The following is a 7,001-nucleotide window of genomic DNA, read 5'->3' on the forward strand; positions in this document are numbered from 1 at the left end:
GAGAGCTGGACTATAAAGAAAGCTGAGCACCGAAGAATTGATGCTTTTGAACTGTGGAGTTGGAGAAGACTCTTGAGAGTCCCTTGGACAAGGAGATCCAACCAGTCCATCCTAAAGGAAATCAGTCCCGAATATTCATTGGAAGGACTGATGCCGAAACTGAAACTTCAATACTTTGGTCACCTGATGTGAAGAACTAACTCATTGGAAAAAAACCCTGATGGTGAGAAAGATTGAAGGAGTGAGGAGAAGGGGACTACAGAGGATGAGATGGTTGGATGGCATCACCATCAGTGGACAAGAGTTTGAGTAAACTCTGGGTGTTGGTGATGGACAGGGAGGCCTGTATGCTGCAGTCCATGGGGTTGCAAAGAGTTGGACATGACTGAGTGACTGAACTGACTGACTGATTACACACAATAGATAAGTAACGTGGAACCCAGAAAGCTAGGATTGTATGAGTCTTTGACAGACGCTGGTTGAAAAATAGGTTCTAGTGATGGAGAGGGGGCTTCCCTCATAGCTCAGTTGGCAAATCATCTGCCTGCAATGCAGGAGACCTGGGTTTGATTCCTGGGTCAGGAAGATCTCCTGGAGAAGGAAATGGCAACCCCCTCCAGTATTCTTGCCTGGAGAATCCCATGGACAGAGGAGCCTGGTGGGCTACAGTCCCTCGGATCGCAAGAGTCATGACTTACCGACTAAGCCACCACCACCAATGATGGAGAGAGAGCTGAGAGCCAGGCCTTAAGTCTTCAAGGAGTGAGGCAGAGAAGCCAGGAGGCTGGGAAAGACTTCAAGAGGAATAGTGGTGGTATAGTCTAAGGACACAACTTCAAGGGAGCGGGGATTTGTAGGGAAAAGAAAGGAATAAGTCTAGAAAAGATAAAGAAGAGCAGAGAGGATCTCCACCCTCCCTATGGGTCTATGTTAGGGAAAAATCATCTGCTAGAAAGAAAAACAACATCCTCAGAGAGAACCAGATTTTAGTGCAAGCAAGAAGTGGAAATGAATGTTTGGAGAAGAAGTAGAAGATTTGGGGCATTTTGATAAGGGTGAACCATGAGTTCCAGAGTCAGAGTGGGAGAATGGGAGAAGTAGGAAGAGTGGGAAGTTGGATTAGATTAAGGAGCTTCCATCAGAGTCTGAGCAAGGATGGATATCCATCAATGGATTTTGAATTTTATTGCCTTTTCCATTGAAAATCTATCATATGGTTATATGATTCTTCTTTATTCTGTCCATATGATAAGTTTTTAATCATTGATTTTCAAATTTATACCAAACTTGCATTCTTGGACTAACACAAACTTTCACGATATATAATCTTTTGTATATGTTGTTGAATTACTTTTCTGTTATTTTGTTTAGAGATTTTTGCACCTGTGTTCATTAGTGAGATTGGCTTAAACTGTTCCTTTCATTTATTATCCTTGTTTTAGTAACAAGGTTATGCTGATCTCAGAGAATTTGAGTTTGGGTATGTTTCCTCTTTTCTATATTCGGAAGAGTTTGTATGATTGTGGTATTTTTCTTTCTTAAATGTTTATTAGAAAATTTGTCAGTTAAGCCATCTGGGATTGGAGTTTTCTTGGTTGGAAGATTTAAATTGTAAATTAAATTTCTTTAATATATATATATAATATATTCAGATTTTCTATTCCTGCTGTGTTAGTTGTTGTAAGTTTTAATTTTCTAGAAACTTTCTCAACTCCCTTAAATTTTTTAGTTTATTTGAAGTCATCAAGTTGTAACTAACAATTTTTTAAATGACTAATATTGGTAATTCATGCCTTCTTTTTTTTCTCTATCAATTTTCCTAGGGGCTTTTATACTTTATTAATGTTATCACAGAATGGTCTTTTGACTTTAATCAGTCTTTTGTTGTAACTTGTCTTCTGTTGCATTAATTTCTGCTCTTATCTTTATGGATTCCTTTATACTTTAAAAATATAATTTGTTGACAGATTATATAAGCACCTCCCTGGTGGTTCAGTGGTTAAGAATGCACCTGCCCATGCAGGGGACATGAGTTCCATCACTAGTTTGGGAAGATCCGTCATGCTGCAGAGCTTGTGCTCTAAAGCCCTTGAGCCACAGTTATTGAGCCCGTGTGCCACTACTCCTGAAGCCCATGTGCTCGGAGCCTGCGCTCGGCAATAAAAGAAGCCACCACACTGAGAAGCCTGTGCACCCTAGGGAAGAGTAGCCCCTGGTCACTGCAGCTAGAGAAAGCCCTCACAGAGCAACAAAGACCCGCTGCAACCAAAATATGTATATATATTTGTTGAAACATACAGTTACCATGTGACACAGACCACTTCTGAATATACCCAAGAGAAATGGAAACATATGTTCACACAAAAAATTGTACATGAATGTTCATAGCAGCATTAGTCATACTAGCCCCCAGATGGAAACAAGCCACATGCTACCAGCTGATAAATGGAAAACAGAATGTGGCGCATCCACACTGTATAGTCTGCTAGGCTGCCAGGCTGCGTGGCTGAAGCGACGGAAATGTATTGTCTCATCCTTCTGGAAGCTGGAAGGCCCTGATCGAGGTTTGGCAGTTTTGACTTCTCTGATCTCTCACTCTTGTCTTCCCCGTGGGTGCTTTCTCCCTGTGGCCTCACAGGGCCTTTTCTCTGTTCATGTGCGTCGCTGGTGTCTCTTTTTCTTATAAGGACACCAGTCCTATTGGATTAGGGTCCTACCCTGATGACCTCATTTAACCTTAATTCCTTCCTTAAAGGCCCAGTGTCCACATAAGTTTCTTTGAGGGTTATGGTGTCAACGTATGAATTTGGGAAGAACGCAGTTTAGCCCGTGATAATATTGTTGCGTGTTTGTTAATTGTCATTGCTATATAGAAATTTTTTGTGAGAATGTACTGCTGTGTTTTATTTACCTCCACTACTGTTGATGGACTTCTGGCTAGTTTATAACTTGAGGTTGTTATGAATAGTGTTTCTATGAGCATTCTATGTCTTTTGGGGAAACATTAACATTTCTATTGGATGTACCTAAGAATTGCTAGGTTCATAAGTATTCTTACTTTCAGCTTTACTAGATACTGCCAAACTATTTTCCCATAGATTAACTTACACCCTTACCAGCAGTTCTGTTTGTTTTACCTACAGCTTTGTCAACAGTTGCTATTGTCTAATTTTTTTTCTTTTCTTTTTTTTTAGTCACTTCTGGAGGTAGTATGAAATATCTTATGAATTTAGTTTGTATTTCTGTCATTACTAATGAAGTTGAGTACCTTTTCTGGGTTTATTGGCTGTGGGAATATAATTTATTGTGAAGTGCTTGTTCGTTTTGTCATTTTTATTGATTTGTAGGGATTTTAAATATATTTTGACCAAATGAATACAGCCTCTGTTGTTGAAAAATATCTTCTTACACACTATAGCTTGCCATTTTACTCTCTTTCTACTAGCAAATACCTTTTTTCTGAATACAGTCCAATTTATCGTTTTATTTATATAGTTAGCCTAGTATTTTGGTCACATTTTAAAAGTCTTTGTATGCTACAAGGTTGTGAAGATGTTCTCTTATGTTTTCAGCTAAAAGCTCTTATGTTTTTTAAAAATTCATATTTAGGTCTGGAGTCTGTTGTGGTTATTTTTCATGTGTGATGTAAGATGGGGACCAACACTCTTTTTTCCATTTGAGCATCCAGTTAGCACAAGACCATATATTAAAAAAGTTTTCTTTCTCTTATGTACTGCAGTGTTACTTTTGTTATAAATTAGGTGACTTGATAAGTTTGAATTGAATCCTATTTATTGGTTTATTTGTCTTTTTTAGGATTGATATATTTAATCATTCTATTTCCATCTTCTATTAGCTTGAAAATTAAATACTTTTAAATTATTCTATTGGTGGTTACTTCAGTGATTATAAAGGAACCTCTGGTTTATCAAAATCTAATATTACTAGGTAGTTTTACCTTCTTCCTAGATATCATAAGGAATTTAAAATACTGTAACTTCATTTATCATCATTCCCAATGTATATATGATTTTTTTAAATGCATTTTAGTTCCATATGTATTTCAAACCTAATAAGACATTATTATTGTTTTTGACAATCAACAATCAACTAGATTTATCTATATACCTGCTTATTTTGTTGTTCTTTATTTCTTCCTGTGTCTGTACTTCCATCTGATACCTTTTCCATCTGCCTAATGAACACCCTTTAATGTTTGCTTTGAGTCAAATCTATGTGAATTCTCTTGGTTTTTATTTGTCTGAAAGTCTTTTTTATTTCATCTTCAATCTTGAAGAGTGTTTCTCCTGGGTGTAGTATCTTAGTACTCTGATGGTATTACCACATTGCATTTTAGACTTGATTGTTTTGTTAAGATTTAATATGTCATAATTATTGCTTCTTTGAATGGAATCTATCTATTCTCTCTTCTAAGATTTTCTTTGTGCTTGAGTTTATGATTTGTCTACATGTGGTTCTCTTTTTCTGAATCCTCTCTGGGAGTTGGTGGGAATTCTTGTATCTGTGACTTGATATCTTTAATCAATTTGGAAAATTCTTAGCTGTTATCTCTTCCAGTATTGTTTCTGCCTCATTTCTCCCTGGTGGCTCAGATGGTAAAAAATCTGCCTGCAATACAGGAGCCTGAGTTCATTCCCTGGGTTGGGAAGATATCCTGAGAAGGAAATGGCAACCCACTCCAGTATTTTTCCCTGGAGAATTTCATGGACAGAGGAGCCTAGCAGGCTACAGTATATGGGGTCACAAAGAGTCAGACACAAATGAGTGACTAACACTTTTATACATGGAACTCCATTATACATGTATTAGGCCTTCTTAATGTATTTTTGCTTTCACTTCCACATTTTATTTACTTTTGACTCATCATGCAATCTGGATATTTCCTCAGTTCTGTTTATTAAGTACATTAATTTTTCTCCTTAGGTTTGTCTAATCCTACCATTAATTCCATACATGGAGTTTTTATTTGTCAATTATGGTATTTTTCATATCTAGAATTTCTACTTTGTCCTTTTTCATGGCTTCTAGTTCTTTGATGAAGTTTTGAGGGAATACAAAGAGTTACTCAGTACATTGACAAGCAGGTAGACTCTTGCCCTAAGACTGGCTTTGAAATCATTTGAGGAACTGGAATATGGACAGTGTCCTATGGACCAGCAAAAAGCGTCTTGGTTTATGAATGGAAGTTTCAAGATACTCTGATTGAAAAGGGCAAAAATAAATCTGCTCAGTGGTCTATATTGCATGTTGTTTGGCTCCAAGTTTGAGTTTTTACTAACTTACAGGCAGTTGTCAATGGCCCAACCTTATGGTTAGGCAGAAGGACAATGGAAAATGGGCCCAAGAAAGAGATGCCCATATGGGGCACAGCCCTATGGAAGTCATCTTGGGAATTTGAAGGGTGCAATTAAAGTAGGACATATTGATGACCATCTGCAGTTATTCACTTTCCCCATCACTTCGTGGGAAATAGAAGGGGAAACAATAGAAACAGTGACAGATTTTATTTTGGGGGGTTCCAAAATCACTGCAGATGGTGACTGCAGCCATGAAATTAAAAGACACTTGCTCCTCAGAAGAATGACCAACCTAGACAGCTTATTAAAAAGCAGAGACATTACTTTGCCAAAAAAGGTCCGTCTAGACAAAGCTATGGTTTTTCCAGTAGTCATGTGTAACTGTGAGAGTTGGACTATAAAGAAAGCTGAGCACCGAAGAATTGATGCTTTTGAACTGTGGTGTTGGAGAAGACTCTTGAGAGTCCCTTGGACTACAAGGAGATCCAACCAGTCCATCCTAAAGGAAATCAGTTCTGAATATTCATTAGAAGGACTGAAGCTGGAGCTGAAACTTCAATACTTTGGCCACCTGATGTGAAGAGCTGACTCCTTTGAAAAGACCCTGATGCTGGGAAAGATTGAGGGCAGGAGGAGAAGGGGACAACAGAGAATGAGATGGTTGGATGGCATCACCAACTCAATGGACATGAGTTTGAGTAAACTCTTGGAGTTGGTGATGGACAGGGAGGCCTGGCATGCTGTGGCCCACGGGGTCGCAAAGAATCAGACATGACTGAGCAACTGAACTGAACTGAACTAATGACCATCTTATTTGTGCTCGATAAAGGTGACCGAGTGATGACACTTAGAGATGAATACTGTTGAAAGGAGATTTTATCACTTACATTTCCTAAGGGGAGGGGGCTTCTTATGCCATACAGGGCCACTAGGAGATGCCAGTGTTGGTCAGGAGATAGGAAGGAGCAAAGGGAATATATAGGTCACAACCTTTATTCCCTTGGGGAATGCAAGGCATGGCAACATAATAGCTTAGGATTGGCTAGTTTGAAAAGTTCCAATAAGTTTTGGAGCATTGGGACTGTCTCTAGTAGTCTGGCACCTGACGCTGGGATGTTTCAGGGGAAATATTCTTTTGATGTGAGAGAGTGAGATAAAGAGGTGATGATATAGGGTACGGACTCTGGATCACAAGAGAAATATAAACAACTTTCACTTAGTTTGGCCCTGCGTTAATGGATGCCAAACAGACAAATATAGAATCTAAGCACACATAGTTTCATGATCAGAACATCATTGGAGCTAGCAAGTAGATATCCTGGCATGCTCACTTGAGATGGCCACCTTGGTCCATGAAATAAATGGATATGGGAGCTTCAAGAAGGCAGATATGGGCAGAATTTAGATATATACTTCTTGCACCCTCTGAGGCATGAAATGCCAGTAAGAACTGTTCTATCTACCAATAAGATAACTAGAGATTGCAGATAGCTATGTGATGCCAAAACACCTGACCTCTGTGCACTGGTGCCAAATCAAATCTCAGAGGAGCTTTGGGTGAAGTAAAAAGAAGTGCTTTATTGCTTTGCCAGGCAACGAGCCCCTGCCTTTCAAAATGGTGTGTCCTAACCTAGGAGGTTTTGGTGAGAAGTTTTATAGCAAGAGTTCAAGGATGGGTTTGCT

Source organism: Odocoileus virginianus, chromosome 6 (genome assembly GCF_023699985.2).
Source record: "Odocoileus virginianus isolate 20LAN1187 ecotype Illinois chromosome 6, Ovbor_1.2, whole genome shotgun sequence".
NCBI classification, from domain to species: Eukaryota; Metazoa; Chordata; class Mammalia; order Artiodactyla; family Cervidae; genus Odocoileus; species Odocoileus virginianus.